Raw genomic sequence first — 25,184 nt, 5'->3', positions numbered from 1 at the left:
CACCGCAGTTGTATTTCGAGATTTATTCATCTGGAAATTAAATGTGTACTGCAATAATAAGAAATTTAATTAACTTAAGAAAACCTCAGTTCTTAATATTTTTAAATTTGGAAAGCAGTTTTACATTAAAAAAATTCGTTGGAAATGGTTTGACGTGTTAAAAGAATTATGAAAAATCGCAGAAAACGAATGACTTCTGCACACCGAGGTATGACATATGTGGCATTAAGAAACATCTTTTATTATCTACAGTAATACTGAAAATATATACTTACCGAATGGATGTATTATAAATTAAATTTATTTTTAATTATATTAGACGAAGAAGAAAGCTTTAAGTTATTAAAAGGTGCATTTATTTGTTGGTTTTGAATCGCTTATTTATAAGCAGTTTTAATTTAAAAAAATTAAAAGTCTTATACCATATCGAGTGGCAATATTCTCGAAATTCACTGTTTCGTGGAGGATAAATTAAAGATCTAACGTTTCGTGGCATGCCAATACTGCTAGACTTCGTAGACGATAAATAGTAAACTTCAAATTGCTTAGCTGATTTGCTGCTAATGGTTGATTTTAAATTTATACAGGTAGAGTTATAATCTCTCTTATGATTCTTGGAAAATGGGGGGAAGATTACAGTTTGAAATCCGTGTGTTTCTGTAATTATTGTTTTTACTCACTGTAATTTAAAGAATCAAGCAGATGACACTTAATATTTCAACTTACCTGAAATTCAGAAAGAAAAAGTAAAGAAAACGGTGGAATTGCATTGTATTTGATGTCTATTTTATTCAAAGTAACAGCAATCAGTTTTATTCTGCAATTTTCCCCTTCTGAAAAATGAAGATTGTATAACATTGGATCGCTTCATTAAGCCAAGACACGGAGTAAGCTTTATTCTAGATCAGGTTTAAGCATATTAACGGCTATTGTGCTTTATACTAATCGGTAAATTTGTTTAAAAATAGATGTTAATTACATTTTAAAACTAGTTCTGATTTTATATTTTTCCTCCGATGAATACGATGAATAAACCTATTAATGATTACTTTCCGCTTCGCAGTTTCTTGAATCAACAAATATTTTTTTCTCAAACGAAATCCAGAAATTTCATACGTACAATATGATACTACTCATCAGAATTTAATTTATATATCGCTTGAAAAAGAATGTAATTTTTCTCTTGTTTAGGAAGGATTAAAACTCTTCAATATTTACTGACTCCAAACTGAAGTTCATAAATAACTAACACGCAAATTTTCTTAATGTGTAATTTTAATACGGAAATCTTACGATGATAAGTTTGAAGTTAAAACAGGATGCTCATTTTCGATAATTAAGAACCGCTTATACTCCTAAACATCTCGTCCGAGAAAAGTCTACAGTTTAGTTACTGCTAATGAAAGATTATATCAACAAATGCTTTAGCACCGCTTAATTTGTTTCGGCGGAAGGTAATTGCTTAGAACCGGATGAAATTTACTGGTGGCATATAACCATTTGTTTAGAGTAATTTTTACGAAGCGTAGTTGATATGAAAAGGTGTTTAGAAGAAATGATTTGATACTTAGGGACATATTTCAGTGTAGACTTAGAACTTACGCGAAATTAGTTTGATGTTACTAATTTACTTCTGACAAAAAACTATTGATTACTGTCTGAGAGTGAACGTTAAATTTAAAGAAATTAAGTAATGAAGAATCTACATGAATGTACGTATGTTTCTCGCTTTATGAAAAACCAACGGTACCTATAGACATCAAATTTTGAATAATGTAACCCTCCACTCAACTATGGGCACCTGAAAGCCAAAATTTGGAATTTGCTTTATTATTTACTTTATATTTAATGGCAACACTGTACAGGGAAAAACTAATAAATAAAACATTTTCATCTACAGCGCGCGAGATTGTGTATCGGAAATTCTAAAGATATTCTGCTTTTAAATGTTTTGTGATATTGCGCTAAACTGAATTTTATAGTTTAAGTGCGAAGAACATCATATTAGTAAATAAATGTAACATACAAAATGTTAAAAAAACGCCCCTTTGGACTTAATATAAAATCTGAAAGCTTTCAGGTTATTTTAAATTGTTTTACGTATCATTTCAGATGAGTTGATTAGCCAGTTTTTTTAAAAAAAATTCTTATCTTTAAGAAATATACTGAAAAATATTTCAAGTTGTGTCCGAGGACATTCTTTGATCATTTTTTTTAAATATTAGAACGGCTGTTTGAGATCTTATTGTTTATATCTTACTCATCATTTCTTTGAAAATAAAATTTAAGTCGAGTATTTGATTTGAGATTTTTTACTTCCTTGTATGAAGTAAAAAGGAAGTATTGTAATCACGAAAAGCTTTAAGCAGCATATTTCAACGAAAATATCCACTTTGACCGGTTTCGAATGCAATTTAACGATGTTTTTGCGTGATATCTGTACGTAACGACAGAATAAAAGACTCTTTTCCTCCAATAAAGCTAAAAAACTGCTTTAAAATGAATTCTGAAGAGAATTTTTCGTGGCGTCTGTAGAACGTATGTACGTACGTGCGTACGTACGTATCTCGCATAACTCAAAAACGAGTAGCCTCAGAACGTTGAAATTTTGTATATAAGACTACTATAACATGTAGATGTGCACCTCGTATTTTCGTTTCAATCGGCCGCGCCAAACGTATATAAATATATTTATAAATATATCTACTCTGTTACCCGGCTCAGTGATCTCAGTTTCTATACTCTTATATGTTTGTAAATTGTACATTTTTTGCTTTAAAAATGATTGAATTATGTTGTTTTTATCTTCCGGTTAAGGGTTTTATGCCTTTAGTAAATCTGTATGCAATATTTTTAGAATTATCAACAATTTTAAAATTGTTTAAGTGCCGCTAAGCCTAATTTGATGGCGGCCATTGCTCTTGTTTACATTTGAAATAGCTGAGTAGCGGATTTGTTGCCAATCTAGAGAAACTTAGCTTCGCAACAACAAAGATAACGCCTTTATTTATTATTTAAATCATGTTTAATCCTTTGTGGAGTTTTTTCGAGAAAATAAGCGTTTAAGATATACTTCGTAATTTTTAATACATATATTTTGAGTTTTTATGTATTTTTGCCTTGTCGCGAAGCGAAAACTGAATTAATTGAATGTGAAATACTCAATCGTCTGTGAAAAACTGTTTCTTTTGTGTTTTGTTTGCTTAATTTCTTTTATACATAGTTCTAGCTTTATTATAATATTTGAATAGACCATGTGGCAACGATTATATAATTCTTTAAATGATATAAATTTTGTGCACTCTGAGTGATAATATGAACGAAATATAATACTGTTAAGTAAACCTAGCGCCAGAGTGTCGCTATGGTAAAGAAAGTGGATTTTAAAGAATGCATTTATTCTATTGTGGTTTATGCGCTGTCGGCGAAGTAGTTTTAATTCAATCTAATGAGTTTAAATGAAATGCAAGAAAAAATGCGTATAATTTAATATTCCGTACAAGGAAGTGATGTGGTGTACACATCGGATTTTTTTAAAAGAATCTTTTGTTGGCTTGCTATAATAAATTAGCCGCCAAATGAATAAATCAATCAAGCTTATGCCAGGACTTATCTATGACGTCAACAGGAGTTGATAATGAAATTGTATAAAATTAGATAATTAATATGAATATTAATAATCCATTCATTCATTACTTTCATCTCTTGACAGTTCTAAAATTGAAACCTTTCGTCTTAAAATACCTCTCTTTATATCATAGATTTACAACTCCTGTACCTCTTCCTGTGCTTTCGGATTTGCTTTTCTCGAGTTTAGTAAATATATTAATTTTTCAAAGAGGATTTCAAAGCAGTGTATTTATTTACACAAATCTGTTTATTCTCTTTCCAAACGAGATGTGTGAAACCGGCTCTGTCATCTTAATTTTAATTGTATTTCGATGTCTTTTTCCCTCACGAATGGAATACAGATTTACAGATTGCGGTCAGAGATCTCCTGTCATATACATGTAGCAAAGAGACACGTATGCGATGGCATGTCATAGCATTCCGAGTAAGAGTTTTAATATTCATATTTGTTGCTCGCTGAATTTTACTAATTGGTGAGGGCAAAACATAAAACGTTTAATCACTCTCATATGTCTTAGAACGTTATTATGTAATCTTTTGCGAAGGAAGCGTAAATCTTCTCTGTGGTTTCCGCGCTTTCGTGGTAAATTAATTAACGAGATGTTTAAGTATGCGTTTCAAACTGAATGACATTAATTGAGCGTTTGATGTTCGAAATGCTGTTCGGAAATGGTATTATAGCACTAATATGTGTATGTACTTCGAAAATTGTTTTAGAATTAATCTTTCATCTAAATTGTCTGAAAATTAGCATATTTGTGAAAAATGTCAGAGGATTTATTTTAAATGTTCGTTTTATTTTCAAAGAGCGGTTAGTGTGTTATTATAATTAATTCCGTAGTGTTATTTTTATCACATTGTAGGAATTTAATTTTAAATTAGTAGTTAAATATTATTAGTAATTAATTAGTAACTAACACTAGTTTAAGTTTAAATATTCTGTTAAAGCATATTTTATTACTTTGATTTTATACTTATTTTTTTAATTAATAATTTATTCGAAAAGGATTAATTATTTTCGGTATACTTTCTCTATTTTCAACATATACTTCCTTGTTTTCTCTTATGTATATTCCTTTTATTTATCGCAGGCATTAAGAGTTGAATTAGTTACTAGCATCAGAAGAAATAAATTTCCATTTCATTTTCCATTTATTTAATTATTTTATTACATACCATTTTAATTTATCCCATCCGTATTTATGGAATTTACAGAAATATTTTCAGTTTCATAATTTTCTACATAGCTTTCTTAGTATCATAACATCAAAATATTAATAATTGCTGAGTAAAAATATTAATAAATCGTCTTGCTAACTGCAATAATGGAGAAGGTATTTATAAAATCATAAATTAATTCTATTATAAATCACATGAATTAGATGCATTATAAACTACAGTTAGAGGTATTATTAAAATATATTCCATGGGAGGTACCCATAGGAACCTAAACTGTAAAACCTTTATTAGAAACCAAATAATTATTCAGCATCGAGGTACAAAATAAATGGTATTAAAAAGTCTTTCATTAATTACGGTACTGATAGCAAATGGTATTTATAAACTATTATTAATTAGTCATGTAATAAATTATATTAATTATATAGATATATAACAAATTATATCAATTTTATAGATATATAACAAATTTTTCAATTTTATAGATAATAACAAATTATATTTATATAATAACAAATTATATAAATTATATATATCATTAAATCACATAGAAAAAGATTTAATAATATTTTTTGTGATTTAATAACAGTTTTTAATTTAATAATAATTTAATAATTTTTCATTTTTTATGCTGCTCAGTCTATTAAGCAACTATTGCTGTGATTGGAAAACTGAGATCTTGTGCCACTTCCAATGGCACCATTCTTTGAACCAGTCACGAGGGAAGATATGTATTTCTTGTTTCTTTAAACGTTTAAATATGCCTTTAAAGCCATGTTAAAACTATGGTTAGTGCTTTCACCACTAACAAACTCGATTTTTCTGTAAAAATTCTATTTCTCCCTGCAGTAGACTACGGCAGTGGTTTAGCTGGGATTGTTGCACATCCCCTAGAAATGCCTAGAACTTTTCTATAAAACTAGCGAATATGAGTCTGAACTTTACTTAGTTTGAAAAACGATAAAGGAGTACTGTTTCTGAATATTATTCCGAATCCTACAGATGCCATCACCCGGTTGGAGGAGTGTTGAGGTCACTAGCTTTGAATTCTGCTTAAGACTTGGATTTTTGCGATCTTCATGCATGTGTGGGGCCAATGTTATAACAAATAAGGCTGTAGTAGACAAATAAGGCTGGGCTCTTTCCTACGCTCAAGTTCACTGACGTCATTTGACGTACAGAAGATGGAGAGACACAAAGAATAGTTTCTTTTGTGTCAGTAACTATGAGTCAGTGACGTCACAGAAGAGCAAACCTCATAGTTTTAACAACCTTGTGTGGAGTAACGAATTATGCTCGAGCGTCACTGAGCTCGAGCGTATTCATTTATTATTAATAACACTATTAATTATAATAGAAAAATGTTATTTCTGTTCATGAAAAGCGGTTTTCAACAATTGTTTTTAGTTAAGCTTCTTTATAACGAAATTAATGCCACTTTATAACGAAACAATGCCAGAAATTGTCAGGAAGTTGTGTTAACAATTTACGTGTATTTTCCGTGTACTTTTTTATGGTTTCTTTATTGAATACCCGTGGATTGTGGCTATAGAAACTTTGCAACGTTTATTCTTATTTAGCGTGGTTCGCTTCGTGGATTGTTTTAAATTTCTGTTCTGTCTTACCACTTCTATTCTTGTATACAAGAAAGAGCTACCTGGAAGAAAAGGGAAATAAATTAGCTAACGCAAAGAAGACGTTACGGACGGATCTAAGTTTTGTACTTTAACTGTAACTGATAATATTAGGCGACAAAGTTTAAATTATGGTCTTTTGCTCCTGCGTATTCATTTATTTTTTGTTTAATTATTTATTTATTTATTTAGTTGAATCTAAAGTATAAAGCACAATCATGATTTTTCAACTAAAACTTTACTTTTATTACCCTTGAAACTTTACCCGGGGTGGCACCTTTTAAAATTCATCTCCTTTCACTAAGAAATCGGGTAGCCTATAGTTGACCTATGTTGATGTAAATGATACGAAAAGATGTGATGTTTTGAGAAATAAGTTTATCTAAGTGTTAATTAATAATGACTGTAGCACTTCTTCTGTAAACACAAACGCCGATTAACTCTAAATGTATTTATTAACAGAGCACAGAAACGATTACAAAGAAAATATATATCAAAACAGAAGATACACCAAAACGAAACGCCTAACATTTAAAATTAACGTTCAAGTCACGGAGACATAATGTTGGAGAACCTATCCTCATCGCAGGTGGAGGTCGACTGCTGTAAGTTGTTCTTATTGCCACTAGATGGCGTTCGATAAAACAGCTCGGTTACATCAAAATAGTTTTGTTACATGACTAATATGAACACATATGCATTTTACGAATATGTTACCGCTTATGCACTTTTTGTCTAGCAGCAAATGGAGGAATTTTATTAAATTTTTCGAAATTTACATAAATCACTTTCCGTCACCGTCATCAGATGTAATCCCCCATCTTTGTTTTCGTTACATTATTCTGAAGAACGATGTTTGTAGTCCAGCATGTCTTGGTTCACTTTGCTGTTTTGAGTGGATGCACACTTATTGTTGATGTTGTGTTTTATCTCATTTGTCAGTGACATCAGGTCAAGTCCACGAATTTTATCGGGCTGTCAAGCGCAGGATTGCATCTGTCGTTGGTATGAGGATTGGATATCTTATATGTGATAACATGACTTCGCTCAGTTCTGTCCACATTTTGAAGGATCTGTCCCCCGACCCTTTTTTCTCGACTACCAGCTACTCGAGAGAATTTTTCTGCTCGTCATTTAAGTGACCACCATGGACAAAGACACTATACGCTCACAAACATCTAAATCTTTTCCTGGATTTGTCCCTATTCAACCTATTAGAACAAATGATACAGTAGCGCTAACCAGGGCGGCTCCAGCTTTCATCTAAATCTATTAAGGAGGACGTAAAGAATGTGCATTTAGAAGGGCATTTTGCTGTCCATATAGCAACAGTTTGTGCTGGTTTCTTCACAATGTCCACGTGGTCTTTCGAGCTTTAAAGAAGGAAAATTAAACAGTGGCACCGGAGATCTATGGATCATTACCTTCCGCGAAGCATTTTTAACTTATCATCTTTCAACAATATTATTACTGCATTATTTTTAATCAGAATAATCTTAAGTGGTTCTTCGTGTTTTAATACTCCTCAGTAGCAATGAGACTGTTTGTAAACTATCTGCCGCTTGAGCACCAGTCTCTGTTAAGTAGTTTAATGCAGTGAGTATTTCTCAAATGGCTTTACATAAATAGTAAAGCAAAGGAGCAAAATCATGGATCGAATGAAGATACAACCACCGTTGGGTGGGTACTACCTGTGGATCGGAACCTCCCTTATTTTGCTCATGCTTTCTGCCGCAAGGGATAAAATTCTAAGAATCAAAACATAATCTTCGCGAAATCCAAAAATCAAAATTGGGATGTGCCGGAGAGAGATACATGTTTTTCCTTCCGGCTAGATTTTCTTTTTTGGGGAAACAAGTATTAAAATTGTCATCTATCAACATGCTAGTCATCGCTTCAACTGAAACGTGCAGAGAAAATAATAATAAAAAAATATATTAGCAGTTTGAAACTTATCAAACGAATAAATAAAGAAATGTAATCACTTCGAATTTTTGTTGCTAAACCTCTTTTACCTTTTTTATTATTTTCCACGCTGTTCGGCAACTGATTATTATTAAAGCTTTTTTAATCTCTTTGAGCTCCCAAAGTATTAAAAATAAGGAGGAAAAGATAAATAAAGATGTAGCTTGCCTCAGAAGAGGAAGATTTTCTTCGTAACTTTCGTTTGGCGTGTTGTTTTCGCCTTTTTTATATTTTCCAATGTTTAATCGGATCGAGCAAAAGCTTTCTGATGGCCTTCTGTGTTTTGGATTTCTGGTTACGCTGAAGGTTATTTTTCTTGCTGGTTTGATTCTTGTTATGCTGAGCGATTTCTTCACCTGTCTTGACGAATAGCATTCATTGTCAAGTTGTAAAGTCATATACTGTTAAAATACAGCATCTTGCCTTAAGAACTTTCATTATAAGCTTAATTCATTAATAAGCTAAAAAATGGGATTAGTTACACTTTTCTTAAATCAATTCAGTTAAATGTAAATTTAAATAAATATGAATAAATAAAAACTAGCAGAATTACAGGGTGGCTCTTGAATCGAAATCGAAGGATATTTCACAGAATCTGTTCAAAATTACCCCCTTTCGCTTTATTTCGTATATACGTGAATTCATGTAACGTTCCAACAATTCAGTCTGATTATTGTAGGCTTGATCGAAAGGATAATCTTCTCAGTATAATCTAACATCTTAAATAACTAACATCGCTATAATAAAAGAAAGAGTCTGTTTGTGTGTCTGTCTTTCATTCGTGCTGCGCGTATGCCAATAGACCCAGGGCTACGATATTTGCATCTAGACAAGAGCTGTTGCACTTAGAAGCGATTTTTTCAAAATTCGAATCAGATTCTTTTTAAATTTTATCTTTTTTGATGGAATCGCATCATTTTGAATAGTTTCATTCTTTTAGAAATGTGGTTTAGGCATAGTTTTTCATTCCAATCTTTGTATACTGGACTGCTGACTGTTGAAAATATGAGATAAAATGCTGCTTATTTTCTTTTGATTTTTGGACACACAACAGGCACATCGCAATCTTCTTATTCTGACGCGCATGTGTCTCGAGAGGCACGACAGAAAGAATTTCCTTTTTTTTTTCTTCTCTCTCTTTCTCTTTATTAATAGCTAAAGGCAAAGACATTTGTATATTTTAAATTATATCATCCACAAAGCAAAATTTTGGTTGTTATTGCTTACTGATGATAGTTTCATTCTTTTAGAAATGTGGTTTTGGCAGCAGTTTTTCATTGATTGCTTTGGATACTGGACTGCTGACTGTTTTCTTTAAAATATGAGAATTATTGCTTATTTCATTGTAATTTTTTATATTACGTTTTAATTATATATAAGTTTAATTATATAAAAAGTTTTGCATGATTTGTTTTAGGAAACAAAGATTTTAACTTCCTTTATACCATTTGAATTCTTAATATTTTTCAACGGGAAGTTGATTAATTTATTTATTAAGATAATTAATATTTGCATTATGGGACATTGCTTATTTCATTGTAATTTTATATATATATATAATATATTTTTATTGAATTTTTTTGATAAATTTATTCTGCAGAGTAGAACTGTGCAGTTTTTAAATTTAATGTTTGGTGTTTCCTTTAAGCGTTTTTCTGGTACATTTAAAAGCCAACGACTAGTTTTAGATAAAAGAGATCTGATTATGGAAATCCAATGCAAAAAAAGCAAACGATGGAAGTAATCCTTTCGCGATTATCGCCAGTTATATTTGGCATCCAGTAAATGCTTCATATTGGCTAGTGTCGGTTGGTTATTTTTGGTATGTGAACTGCTTGACACTGGCTAGCGTCGGTTAGCTCGGGCATTCACAAAACGCGTCGCACTGGCAGAATTGGGTCAACGCGAAAACAGTTCCAGGAATATTTTTTTCGTATGATAGATATATGCTTGTAGATTGTGTATTGTTTATATAAATTAAAACCGGTGCATCTGTATTTTTGATACAGTTCGGTCTGAATTTAATCGAGCAAATACAACGAAATAACACCAGAAGATGTCCAGACGTTCTGCAAACTATGGTAATAATAATCAATCAAGACTCGTCAGAAACATCTACACCGTTTTACCTACAGGAAAAAAAGTAAACTGCGAAGATACGTTATTGGCAGTAAAATTAATTCTCTTTATCAGTGAGTGACTGACAAGCATGTGTGTCCCTGTTTTAAAATTTATTATACTCAAACAAAACTAAATTATATCTGTCATTGTTACAAAATTTCCAGTAAAAACCTCAAGGTTAACCTCAAACAAATTTGCTGCTGGCTTTATTTTAAAGTATCGAACAAGTCTTCAGCAACAATGCCTTTATCTATCAGTCCATAAGTCCTCTGTTGCTCCAAGGAACCTCTTAAAATGAAACATTGGGGAATAAGAAAATGTGAAACATTCTCAGCATGTACCATGGGAACTAATAGCACGACGGCTATGGGCACTAATAGACTGCTACTTTAGAACAAGTACTTGAAGGCAATTTTCTCTTCTGATCTTGCCTCGTAACTGTGGTAACGACAGCTACGGAAGGCGAGTGAATCTTCTAATTCCCTCCCCCTCGACTTCATTTCCCTTTAGCGTGGTTCACTTAGTGGAAAGCGCACTCATGAAGGTAAATTAAACTTCAGTCTCAGATGAGATGAAGGTAAAAGCATTGTGTGGTGATGATGACATTCATTGCGATCTTGCATGAGGGAGAGTAGGAACGACCTTGAAATGCCTATTTTAAGGTAATCGACTGTAGTAGTGTACTGATGGCTAGTTCTGCTAACGCGAAAGGATTTGTGCTGAATTTAATAATGGGTGTATCAACCCGTAAATTTATGCAGAAACAGCTTGTTGAATATGAAACGTGGCTTGTTAAAAAAAGCAACATTGTTTTTTAATGCGTGTGACATTTGATTTAAAATAAACTCGAAACATAATTTTGATATATGTACAACATGAATATACAGCAATTACCATGCGTGCATGCATAACGAGTAAACCGATTCGAAAATCGTGTTGAAACTATTTTTAAAATAACCGAGTTTTTACAGTGCCTGAGGTAGATCGTTAAATAGATATTATTTTCAAACTCTTTTCGAAACAGGAATGTTAATTTGGATAGGATCTTCCTTACAAAATATTATCTAGAAAAACAATAATGCTTTCTTTGGAAAGTTTTTGTTTTCTTATTGTATAACATTTTTATTCGGTATGGATCCATGTAAAATTTACGTAAAGTTGATAACTATGACACAAAAATTATAATTCTTTTTAACCTATAGGTTAAAATACCCAAAATGTGCTCTTTCATTTAATTATGTTATTTTTAGTATAATATGAAGTATTCTCATATGTTTAATTTTATGTTAAAAATAGGTTTTTGAGAACATTGTGATGTTTTGGGAACACTGAGTTGAAATGTTCCAAAAACATATATAACCAGAATTTCACCTGATTCCAAACCAAAACTGAAAATTCAACCCCTTTATCGTTTTTTTATTTCTAACTGTATTTGATCCTAAATATTAATGTGCAGTAATAATTAAAAGTAATCCAATCGACTACGTAAAATGTTCTTTCTTCCAAACCGGAATTATTATCAGTTTTGTGTGTTTTATTTGCTGGGCAGGAAATTCAAATTTTTTGTCTGACGCACGGGCGAAAAGAGGTCATTTTGACAAAACTGACACTTCTGAACACGAAAAGGACAGTAAAAGAGTTTATGTGTGATAAGAGTAAGGTAAATGTTTGCAAAGCAACACTGAAAAGCAAACATAAGGAATTCATTTCACTTGCAAATGATCCAAATTATATTGAATTTTGGAAATTTATACCAACAAGCAATTTTTCAATTTTAGATATTGTTGTAGGTATGGATTAACAAATGTTTTCTATTATGAACATAATAAAATTAAAAAAAAAAAAAACATATGTAAGCTTTCAGATTTCCCAATTACGTCCAAAGGGGCGTTTTTATTAACGTTTTGTTTGTTACCTTTCTTTACTAAGTATCATGTTCTTCGCACTTAAACCATAAAATTCAGTTCAACAGCAATATCGCAAAATAATTTTAAAATGGACATATCTTTAGAATTTCCGATACAAAACCTCGCGCGCTGCAGATAAAAACAGTGTTGCCATTGTTCGCTTCGAAATCGTTGAGTTTGTTAATCAAAAATTCGTTAAAAAGTTTTACAAAATATGAAATAGGTAACAAAACAAATTCCATCTTCCAAATTTGGGCTTCCATATTCCCATATTGGGGTGGAAACGTACGTTACTCAAAATTTGATGGCTGTAGGTAGCGTTGTTTTATCACAGTGCGAGAAACATACATACATTTATGCAGATTCTTCAGTGTTTAATTTCTTTAATAATAATGCACGGCTCTAATATTTGAAAAGTGAATCAACGCAAAATGCCAAAACGAAATTAATAGTCCTTTTGAGCAAATTGCCCCTTTGGACTAAAAATATCGTTTAATTAACTGATATGCACCTAAAACACCTAAGTTTATTGGCATCTTTAAGAACTATTCCTAATACAGTAGATAACTTGGTAAAAAAAAAAAACTACATATTCAGAAACTACATTTATTAAGTACCGATTGTTTAATATTTATTTAGAATTAAATGTTTCAAATTATTTATTTTTATTTTATACATAACCTAATTAATTGAGTATTTAAAAATGTTTATTTACAATAAAACTATAATTTATACTTGTTTTTATTTATTATATTTTTTTTTAAATGTGCATTGCTCAGACTTACATAAAAAATGTGCCATTTGCGTAAAAATCCAAAAATCAACCTAATAAATAACTTTTTTTTTTTTTCCTTTTTATATTTTGAGTATGTTGGAAAAATTGGAAGTGGCACGCATGACACATTTTTTTTTCAGATAGTGGCAGTCTTTCGAAAATTTGTTGGCCTTCTTTGGCACTAGGTGAAGCTTCTATTTACCTAATTTATTTTAAATTAATACGTCTTCTCTTATCATGATTTCTCAGCAAAAAATATGAAAATTATTGATTCATATTGATTTCGTTTTTCGTTTATAAACGCAACTTTCTTGATTTAAATATTTACATTATTTCCAAAAACGTCCAGGTCCGAATAGCCAGTTACCGTACAATTTAAACTCACTAGAATTAAAAAACTTCTAGCACATTTACATTATCATCCAAGCATGCACACAATAAAATTTTACATTTCTGATCAACCAAGCAATTAAATCACATACAGAGAGAGTATTTGGAAGTTAAATTGAGATAAATTCATAGGAAATTTTACAAATTATGTTTTCGCTCATAACGCGTTCATGAGTGAGATTCTTAAGATGAAAGGAGAAGAGAAAAGGAAAATGATTTCTGATAATATTCAAGTATTTTAAATTACTGCTTCCCACCGCTATTTCTAATTACAGAACAAATTCATGAATGCTGAAGTAATTTTCCGGATGATTTGTTCCAGAAACTTAAGAATTCGTTCTTCAAGACACGATTAATTGCAATGCCGATTAACTTTAATTGGCTGCCATTTTTCGAAGCGTTCCGCCAAACTCGCTGTAAACCTTCTTCGCGATATTACTGGGTCTGTGCTGCTTGCTTGCAAAACAAAATATGGGCTTGCGTGAAAATTAAATTAATGGATTGCTTCAACATATTATAATTTAGTATCTGTGATAGAGAGAAAGTATTTAAAATGTGGGTCTTCTTAATCAATCATTAAAAACATCCGTTTTTCCAATTTTTTATCTTAACGATGTTTTCATTATATGATGAGTTTCGGAATTTCAATATATTTTATTTCAGTTTAAAGGGTACGCTTTTAAGAAACGCACTCAGAATCCTAATGAAATGAAAGGAATTATGAATTCCATTGATTTACTTCCTCTGAAATAAAAAGTGAACTGAATTTCATTGATTTACTTCCTCTGGAAATAAAAAGTGATGAATATACTTTTACAAATGCGTTTGTGCTATAAATTTCATATATTTTCTGAAAACGAAACGGCCAAATGTTACATTATTTAACATTTGTTGCTGAAATTACGTAATAATAAATATGATCTCTGTAATAAATATCGCTTGAAGTAGTTAGTGACATCTTATGTCACTATTATGCCTTTGTTAGCTGCAGTACAAATGCCCATACACTTGGCAATTAAAAACGAATTTTATAATTACATTTATGATTGAAGCCGATACTATAGGTGGCCCATGTCTCCAAGCAAAAGCGGCATCAGTTTCATCTATAAGGTATTTCTCCCGCTTTCCTAGCGAGCCTTCGTGGTGTAGTGGTTTGCACACTGGGCCGGTACTCCAGAAGTCCGCGGCTCGATTCTCGGCGAGGGCGTTGTTAATTTTTCATCTTTCCTGCTTCCAAAATACCTAATGTCTCTACATATCATTAACTTTTTCTATTATGTTTGAGCTTGTTTTAATTCCTATCAAATATTTTCAAATATGTTTCTAATCAAGCATTCTAATTTCAATTTCACCTTCGGATTTACGAAATCTAACACACTATTAAAATAAAATGTTGAATAAAAATTTAGTATTCCCTTTAGAGTCATTAGAATTTTTGAAGTAGGAAGCACGAAAACTGAGCAATGCGCTCGCTGGGACTCGAACCTGGACCTCTCGATTACGCGCCGATTGTGCTACCGTTACACCAGGAAGGAATGCAGAAAGGAGGGAGAAGCCACTATGATCTGGATAGTACTTAGCAATGCTGACCGCCGATCTCTTAGCCGCGATTCGAATTTCGGAGAAGGGTTGGATCTTTACAAGCATGTCGTGTCTGTGCGGCATGGAGGCACTTAAAATAATGGCAAATCGGAAGTCCTCTGGAGAGACTTGTTGGTAGAGGGAAAAGGTGACCGCCTCTCAGATTTATCCCGTAGGGTATTGTCCATCAAAATGGGATGGAGCTTCCCCTTTTTTTCAAAACTGCAATTCCGTTGCACTTTGTGGTGCACCCTTAGCGACGTTCTGCATGATGAGATGGCTAAATGATCGATGACTATTGATCAATTAAGCTGTAAACGTCCAAACATTTGGAATAGCAACAACAAATATTCCCAATGAATACAAGTATCCTGTTTAAATTAGCACAAAAATATAACATATCAAAAAAGACTTTTTTTAATGTATAATATAAATACTAGACTACCCGCCTTCCTAGCGTGCCTTCGTGGTGTAGTGGTTCTTTACGCTGGGCCGGTATTCCAGAGGTCCGTGGTTCGATTCCCGGCGGAAGGCGTTTGCTAATTTTTCATCTTGCCTGCTTCCAAAAAATTATCTATAGTCTCTACAAGACTGTAAATTTAAGCTTTCTTGAATCGTAAATAAGTTAATTCATTGCTGTCAATCAATTCCGCAAGAAGAGCAAGCTAACAGTATTTCTATACTTGGAGCTTAAATCCTTAGTAGTTTTTATTCTGTTGTATTTACTTAGTATTCTGACGCTGACAAGTAAAGGTGGTACGAAAACTCGTTCTGGTCTAGAAGATTAGATTAGTGTTTGGTTGCAAGTCAAACTATATTTGACTATATTCAATATTACGTATTAATTACAGCTGCGTTTCCATTTTATGACACTTGCCGAAGGATTCATAGAAACGCTCTAACTTCTCCACCGCAGGAGAAATCTTGAATAACAGTTGAATAGATTGCTGACTGTAAGCTTATATATTCTTGTGACAATCTGCAAATTAATTAAAATCTTCGTTTGCCAACATTTGTGGATGACTTGCCAAACGTTTCATGAAGTCTCCATTAAAACAATCTCAAAATTCATAAAATATTTAATGGAACAAAAACGAGTGAATTCTTTTTATAGTATTTCTTTACCTAATTCTTTTCCCTTAAGGAAATCCAAACTGGGATGCAGAAAGTCAATAACCAGGTACTTCGACCTCGAGACCCAAGATCGCATAGGGGTACAAACAAGAATTTGAAAAACTACTCCCCTTTCAATGTTTACGGCAGAACTGAAATTAACCGCAGATGCATAGATGACAGCTGCTTGATGAGAAACTAAAGGGTTAGTTTCCTTTTTCTTTCCGACCTCCTCAAGTACCACCGGAAAATCTTTGTCTCGAATATCCAGATGCTGCGAAGAGGAATGGCGGCCCAATTCCCACGTTGAAATGCGGGTCAGTTTGATACCTTAGTACCGCATGCATAAACACCTGAAATCAAGCGTACTACTACGAACAATTATGCCTGTAATTTGCATATTAGTAATTAAGCCTTCTGTGGGAATCGTTACAAAGAGTTCTAGAAAAGTGTTGTCAGCCATTTATTTCTGTTTAGATGAGCCATTAAAATATGAAATTCAAAGGCTTTTCGAGAATTATTCCGCTCAAGGCAAAAAGACCTTTCTTGTTGCACCCTGTTTTGATAGGTTATTTGTTGGTTTGGTTGTTCTTTATATTGTTTGCTGCGTGGTTTAAGTATCACAGTATTGTTTACTAGTTATGTATAAACGTCTGCGTTTTGAATTTTAATGTTCGATTCTGAATTTAAAAAATCGCAGTCTTCAATAGATTTCCACAGCCCGCATTGTATTTCCTTTCGCACAATGAGCTTTGTTTTAAATTTACAGAAGGCAAACCATCAATAAAAAAAATCTGCCGTTTTTCAAATATATCTCATCAATAATAAAAATGTATACCGAGATGTAAGAAATAATATTCAAAACGTCAACAATTTCGATATGGATTTCAGTTGGGTAACAGTTAACGTCTTGCAAAGAAACTGAATGACTATATTTGTTCTAATTTGTTTATGTGTGTATCTATCGACGGAGTTGATACAGGCGATATTATTCTTCTTCCAAATCTTTGAATTTTTCAAAAAGCCTTCGCGTGCCACTGTTAAAATACTCCGTCATGTGCGCGGGTTGGCCATAAAACCTAGTGGATAAAAGTACCTAGTGGATAAAAGTTTTATACGGCTATCGTAAATCCTTTGTTGTGAGGGTGAATCGAACCTTGAAGAGCTTTAATGGTGTTTTGAAAACATTATTTCCGTGAAAAGTGCAAAAGCATTCCCAAAAAGTAATGCTCTTTATCTTAAAATTTTAGAAAGATAACGGATTATTCAGTTATGACAAAGAACACGAGGGCTATCTGCCTAAAGGGATTGATGCCTTCGAGGAGGACTTTCTAAGGAAAACTGGCTCGTATACACGTTACACATGGGGAAAACCACGAAAACGCCCATGCAGCCAGCCCGTTCGTGGGATTTAGCAAGATAAATAACCATTGCCGCTTCCCGAAACGATGAATTGAAAGATTCATCACGATTAACAAGGGCATATATTATTACGTTTCGTCAACATTTTATCTTAAGATTGTTTAACAATACTCAACAGAGCTCTAAAAACGTCCCTAAATTTTGTTTTTCAAATAGAAAGGTTACTTATAAGTTTAACGACCTGATATCAACATTATTCATACATTTCGAAAAATGCATCAAATGTAGACTTTCATTCGAAATACCTCTGATTATATTATCTCTTTATTGGGAATATAAATCTTATACAAATATATCTTATATAAGTTCTCAAAATAGCATAAACATTTCTGTACCGGAAAATAAAATTGAAGATCCAATTTAAAAGCATCAAGAATCTTCTTTCATCGTGGAATTTACTATTCACAGAATTCAGTATCTCAGAGTCGAAACACATTTTCCTTTTGGCTTGTCTAATCAGTTTCTTTTCTTTAAACGGAAATGCAAGTTTGAGTGAAACTTATTATGGTGTAAAAATGCCAATTTAATTTGCTCCATTTCTACCGCACATGTCAATCCCATTAGAATATTATTTTTTTTTTTTTAGAAAAATATACCAAATGTGCGTCGAATCTCCTTTTAAGTTAGTTAAATAGTCTTTTTAAAGAAATAAAATATTTCCACACTGAAATTTGAAATTCAAATTGCTGGTGGGTAGTCATGTTAATGCATATTTAGCTGCCGCAGATTCTGAAAGAGGAAATTTTCCCAACTCGTTTGCTTTTTATGTTATGAGAAAGTCCCTGGCATTCACCAAGGAGCACGAAATATTAAACTCAAGACTCCCATAATTATATACTTTTGTGATAAATGGAATTAAATTTATGATGAAATTCTTTTAGAAACCGTCTAAAACACAAAGGATGATAGTTATATTAAGCTTTCATTTCATAGGGCTTTTACATTGTGTGGTTAAACTATTCTATTAAATCTGGATAGAGCTTGTGTCAGAATAATGGGCATTTTTCATGATAAACTTTGAAATTCAATAGAAGTGTGTGTCTGATTTTTTCTTTGCCACAGTAGGTTTCCGCATTGGAATCACTGAAACGTTTTAAAACTGAAAATTAATCACTTGTAGGTAAGAAACAAGAAATTTAGAATCTAATCCACAAAAACACGAAAGAAATAAAATTCAAAACCAGTAAAAGTCAAAAAACCACAATAGATATGTAAAACAAGTAACCAATAGTATTGAATCAGAAGAATTAGAGATAGGAAATACAAAAATTACAAATATATAAAATACAAAAGATATGAAAAAGGAGAGGAATGCAATTAAAATCTGATTCAGCGTTATCAAGAGGCGGTAGATCAAATTCAGTTGACCCCAGGAAAACCACTCCGTTTCTGTTAATCCAAAATTAGTTGATGAACCACTTAAATTATTTAATTATAACAGTTCACCCGAAAATTCTGATTAACTCAGTAGTTTTCCTGGGCACAGGTGTTCAATAGAATCTGATCTAACTCTTCTTGATAACGATTAATCAGAAATTGATTGCATTCTACTCTCTTTTTATATCTTTTGCGCTTTATAGTTTCTGTATTTATCATATTTCTAGTTCTTTTGGTTTAATATTATTAGTCCCAAAGGGAAAATTTGCCCAGAAGGACTTAATTTCGTTTTGGCATTTTGCGTCGATTCACTAAAAGTGTTGTTTCACTTTTCAAATTGTTGCCACCAAATATTATCGCCCTGTATTATATTTAAAGAAATTAAATAATGAAGAATCTGCATAAATGTATGCATGTTTCTCGCATTGTGATAAACCAACGGTATCTTAAGCCATCCAGTGGACGGTACCAGTGGGCTACTATTATGGGAGAAAAAGAAGATGTTTCAGCTATCAATTTTAGTGAAATGTTAGTTTTTGTTTAAGGGAAAAACAATATCAACAGTGATTTCAAATAAGTTCTTTGCAATGCCAGTTTTATATGCGAGAATAAGCTAATTTGATACGCATCTGGAATAAAAGATTCCCGTCTTGTATTGCATTTTGTTGACTACAACTCTCAAACTATTTTCTAGCACCACATCTCTGAAGCTGCAGAAAATTTATGTTCTTTGGTAATTTTGGTAATTCAGCTTTTTTATGCTGGAGATTAGCAGTATTTGTTAATGTCGTGTTCAATTTTTTTAGTCTAAAGAGGGGTTTGTTCCTGAAGGACTATTGGTTTGGTTTTGCGATTTTGCGTTGAATGACTATAGATGTCCGTTTCACTTTTCAAACTGTTGCCACCAAGTGCTAGAGTCTTGCATTATATTTGAAGAAATTAAATAATGAAAAATCTGCGTAAATGTGTGTTTATTTCTCGCATAGTGATAAAACGACGGTACATAGAGCCATCGAATTTTGAATGACGTAATCCTCCTACGAATATGGGCATGTGGAAGACCAAATTTGAAATTTGGAATTTGTTTTATTATCGATTTCCTAATTTATAAAACTTAACCGAATTTTTGAGTAACAGACTCAGCGATTTGAAAACGAGCAATGGCAACACTCTACAGCAGGGGAAAAAACCTTTTTATCTGCAGCGGGCGCGGAACTGTGTATCGGAAATTCTAAAGATATGCTCATTTTAAGATTATTTGCGACATTGCTACTGAACTGAATTTTATGGTTTAAGTGCAAAGAACATGATATTTAATAAATTAAGGTAACACACAAAACATTAAAAAAAGCCGCTTTGGGCGTAATATAAAATTTGATAGCTTTCTTTTTTTTCTGAATTAAATAACCTTTATGTGTCGGAAACTAGAATGGCTTTCCTGTTGTCTTGAAAAAGTAAGCATTATTTGTTGCAAAGTAATTGATATAAATTCTTGTAGAGAATTTAGTTTTGTTCAGTTTTCTGTGAAAATTAATATGTGAACTTTTTCGTGCCTGCAACGGCATATGCCATAATTATTTATTGCTTTGAGATCAAAATATTGTTGCGGGCGAACAGATGCGTAATGGACTGAATGCATGCAGAATCGATTCCGCACAGATCGGATGAGCAAAGTTATATAATATATTATTGTATAGGTTATATTGTATATGCTTAACATAAAACTCTAGACTAATAAACATAATTTCATTAAAATATTGCTCTGCAGTCAGTATCATATGGTAGTACCATAGCGAACTATGACAGTAACTGATCTGCAAAAATAACTTTAACACACTCCGACTCGAATCATTAAGGACTATGCATCGGCGCTATTCTTTAAAGTTTTATTATTAGTCTAGTGAAAAATATTAGATTTTTCTAAAACTAATTAACAACTAAGAAACTAACTGTTGACTGTGGCTTTGAAACAAGCATGCAGGATTTTACCTGAATCTGGGAGAACTCTAGGCCTTGGCTGTGTGTATACATAAACGCATGGTCTCTCCTGTCTTATGTAGTTCTTCCCCGGCCGCCGAGAAATCTCTAGTACCTTCCATTTCTAGAATTGCTAAAATGCACATAAGGTTAAAGTTATATATAAGGGTCGGGTACGGTTATAGTTACATGTAGAGATCGGTTACACTTATTCAGTTGCAATATGAGCAGAGTTATACAAAGAACCAGACAAAATTTCGCAAAAGTTGGCGATCTGGGCCAACTTGGCGATATCTCGCCAATTTAGCGAGACAACCATTTATCTCAATGTTAAATACACTTACCCCTGTAATCTTATATTTCCGCCAGCGCTGCGCTCTCTTCAGACTTTTCATGTTGCATTATGGAAAAGGTACTGTAATCTCACATATAATTTCACTAAAATAATTTTACATACAAACAAGATTCGTAACAATGCTTATAATTCGTATTTCGTTGATTTTACTTCAAATCTGTTTCTTTACTTGATCATTATTGTGTAGAATCTGAACTTAATGGAAGAAAAGGCGTATTGAAAGCGAAACTACATCAGCTGATAATTGTTCCGAAGTTTGAGTAAATTACAGAAGAAAAAGAATGTAGAGGAATTTATTTACCTGAAATTGTTTAAAAAATTCAAATTTCTGATCAATTTATGACGTTTTTTCGTTATCAATATGTTATGAGTTCTGAAATGACTGGGTAATATCCAGGATCTTCTAGTAATTTGAATCTATGTACATGTTTGCTCCCTTGCAGATGTATCATAGCTGACCAGCAGCTGTTTCCTGATAATGTTTATTTAACGACGAAATTTAAATGGTTTGACTTGCTTGTCTGACTGATCTGAATGTGAGACGAAGTGCATATATCAGTGATATATTTTTAGAATATTTGAATGATAGTAAAGGTTAGGCTATTCAGAGGTTAGTATTTCACATCGCCCTGGATTTCATTTCCGAAGACATGCTGATCTAGTTTCAGTGTATACTGATAATCTGTCTGTTACAATGTTTTGAATCTAGGCTGTGTGAGAAACCCCGCTATTGAAATAATTATCTTTTATGTTATTTTCCCGCCTTTTTTTAATAAAAGAATTCCTTTCAGGTGCAGGGCCGTAGCTAGGGTTTTTCAATGCCCGGACACAGCTGAATATTTCATGCTCCTCCTGTTTTCCAAGAATGGGAAGCATTTCAAATTAAAATTTCATAACATCTGCTCAGCGCCCCCTGGATGCTGCGCCCAGGGACAGGTGTCCCCCCATTTGCCCTACCCTATTTACGCCACTTCAGGTGGTGCATAGGCTGTGCATTTTTCTTCCCAAAATATTATACATAGCCTCATCAGATTTAATACGCTTATCATTCTTGACTTCAGTGACTACTTTCTTTACTTGTCGGGTGGGGGATTGTTTGTGAAATCACTTGTTATTGTTTTCGCTATGAGAAAAAAAATGGCTCTGTTACCGTGAGTGTACAGACGCAGGAAAGGAATCCTCATTGTAAAACTGTGGAGCTAGTTCACTAGTGTAATAAAATCAATTCTCTGATACAAATATGTGCTTTTTAATAACAGTTTCTCAAATTTTATTAAGTTTGACCGTTAGTGTAGTTAGTAAAAGACGTTTTTTATGCCATACGATAAGTATCTCGATCAAAATTTTTAATATTGTTTTATGTACCTATTTAGTAGCTCTAAATAAAATCTAATGTTAACGGCGACGTTCTATAATTGCCTGAAGATTACATTCGTCTGCGTAGAATATTTTCTTATTTTATTTAAATATATATGTAATTTTAATAGTCTGTTCTGTTTACACGTTTTTTTCACACCTGAAAAGGAGGTCAGAGCCCGAGATTAGAAAGTGAAATATATTTTTAGTTGAATTTTAGTTTTATTGAAGGGTAAAAATTTGATTTCTTGTGGAATAGAATAATTGGAATAATTAGAATTGTAGAATAATTAGAGTGGCAAGAGTATATATATTTTACACAGTTTAAGACGTGAAGCTAAATATCCGGTGGATCCCAAAGGGGTATTTTATGCATTAGCGCAACCTCCTTAATGCAGTTTGACAAATCTTACAGAAGAAAAGAATAATGACTTATAATTTTAAAATTTATGTATTACATACAAACATACCATTACAGACGTATTTTAAGTAGGTTAATCTATTCTATCCGAAAAATAAACCTATTTACAAGCTGACATTGTTTTTTTTTTTTTCTTTTTTTTTTTTTTTTTTCACAAAAGAAACAAACAGATGGAAGCTTGCAAATAGAAAATTTTGTAGCAGTCACTTTAAGAACAGATTCAAAGTACTTGTTCTGTTTAACTATTTTTCAGCAAAATGCTATAATTCTACAGAAATTTTACTGCATCCTTCTGATGCAGGCAAATCCCACAAGAGCATGTTTAAAAAGAGAATTCAAGACAAAAAATATCACTTTTTCTCTAGTCGAACGTTTTCGATTACAACAAAAAGAATGCATATGGAAGATTGCGAAGCTGTTTGTTAAAACTTTGAAGAACTGTCATTCGCATTGTTTACGAAAAAATTGTTGAGTTTTCTAGAATTTGACTTTTTGAAACTTGACAGTTTCTACTAAGATGATTGGGATAATACGTAAGTAACCCACGAATAGCACGATAATAATGTATAAATGGGTTAAATATGGAAAATTGTGGTAGTTACAATTTTAAAGTAATAACTTTCTTCTGTTCTTTGCAAAAACTGTACGTAATTTTATCAAATTAAAAATTTAATAATTATTTTTTATATTGAAAGCTACAGGGCTAAAGCCTATGTTAAAGAAATTTTAACATGTTTGGAAATTACAGACGTATTTACTTTAAAACAAAGGGGCGTTTTTTTTTTTCATTTACACATACATACATGCTTCGAGAGCATTTGCGCTAATGTCCATTTGGGCTAAAAATATTTAAAAACAGCATATCTTTAGAATTTTCGATAAACAGTCTCGTGCGCTAGAGACAGTTTTTTTCCCGTACAGTGTAGCCATTGCTCGCTCTGAAATCTGAGTTTGTTAATCAAAAATTCGTTAAAGTTTTACAAAATGTAAAATATACAATAAAACAAATTCCGAATACGGGCTTCCAGGTGCCCATATTCGGGTGGAGGACTACGTTCTTCAAAATTTGATGGCTGAAGGTACCGTTGTTTTTTCAGAATGAGAGAAACACATACATTCATGCAGATTCTTCATTATTTAATTCCTTTAAGTATAATACGGGCGACAATATTTGGTGGCAACAATTTGAAAAGTGATTCTATGCAAAATGCCGTTTCAAGACTAACAGTCCTTCTGTGTTAACGTCCCTTTGTGCTTAAAATTCTTTTCTCAAAATTAAAAATCCGCGACCCAGAATACTTGGGATACTGGGAGGCGGAAAAGTTGCTAAAATAAAAGAAAACGTCTAACATCAAATACTGCCCATAGCGAATGAGTAATATTTTAGCAGTAGCGTACAGATTCTGGATTAAATACGTATATTAAATTTCATTTAACATGCGTTTTAATATGCGTATGGAGTAAACGAATGGCAACTTTCATTCATCTTATTACAATGGAAAAGAGATGGAAAGTAGTAAATATATATCAATGTAAAAAACGCAAGAATTACGTATGCAAAACGGCTGTTAAATATCAAAAACTACTTCTTAAAAAATTACTTGAGAAGGCTTGTCTCCATGCAGACATTTGAATTTTCATTTACACCTTGCAAAATTTTACCAATTCAAGACACTGCAAAATTGTCGTTATTCTCTTTTTATCTAGTTCTAACGTTCTGCATGGACTGATTGTGCAAAGAATAGCTAGTTGATTTGGTATTTTTTGGGATGAGGTGGAGAAAAAACGAGTTGTTTCGTCTGTTTTGACGAGAGCTTGTGTTAAAAAAAGTAAAAAAAGAAAATTGTCCATCCACAGCGTAACCAACCAACGGTTGTTGATGTAATATCCTTGGCATGCAATAGGACTACTACGGATGCTCAGACGGGGAGAGGCGGCTGTTGCCTACCCTCCCTTCCTACTGCTTTCTACTCTATACACA

General features: G+C 32.4%; 1 protein-coding gene across 8 annotated transcripts in view; it reads left to right on the top strand.

Annotated features, from left to right (window-relative positions):
- Positions 1 to 25,184, top strand: part of LOC118191624 (exocyst complex component 4-like) — a 785,372-nt gene that overhangs the window by 275,310 nt on the left and 484,878 nt on the right. The window lies entirely within an intron of this gene.

The sequence above is a fragment of the Stegodyphus dumicola genome, chromosome 7, assembly GCF_044657685.1.
Source record: "Stegodyphus dumicola isolate Sdum_Otavi_A_Nest chromosome 7, ASM4465768v1".
In the NCBI taxonomy this organism is placed as follows: Eukaryota; Metazoa; Arthropoda; class Arachnida; order Araneae; family Eresidae; genus Stegodyphus; species Stegodyphus dumicola.
The sequence above is the reverse complement of the archived record's forward strand: the minus strand, read 5'-3'. Positions and strand labels throughout refer to the sequence as shown.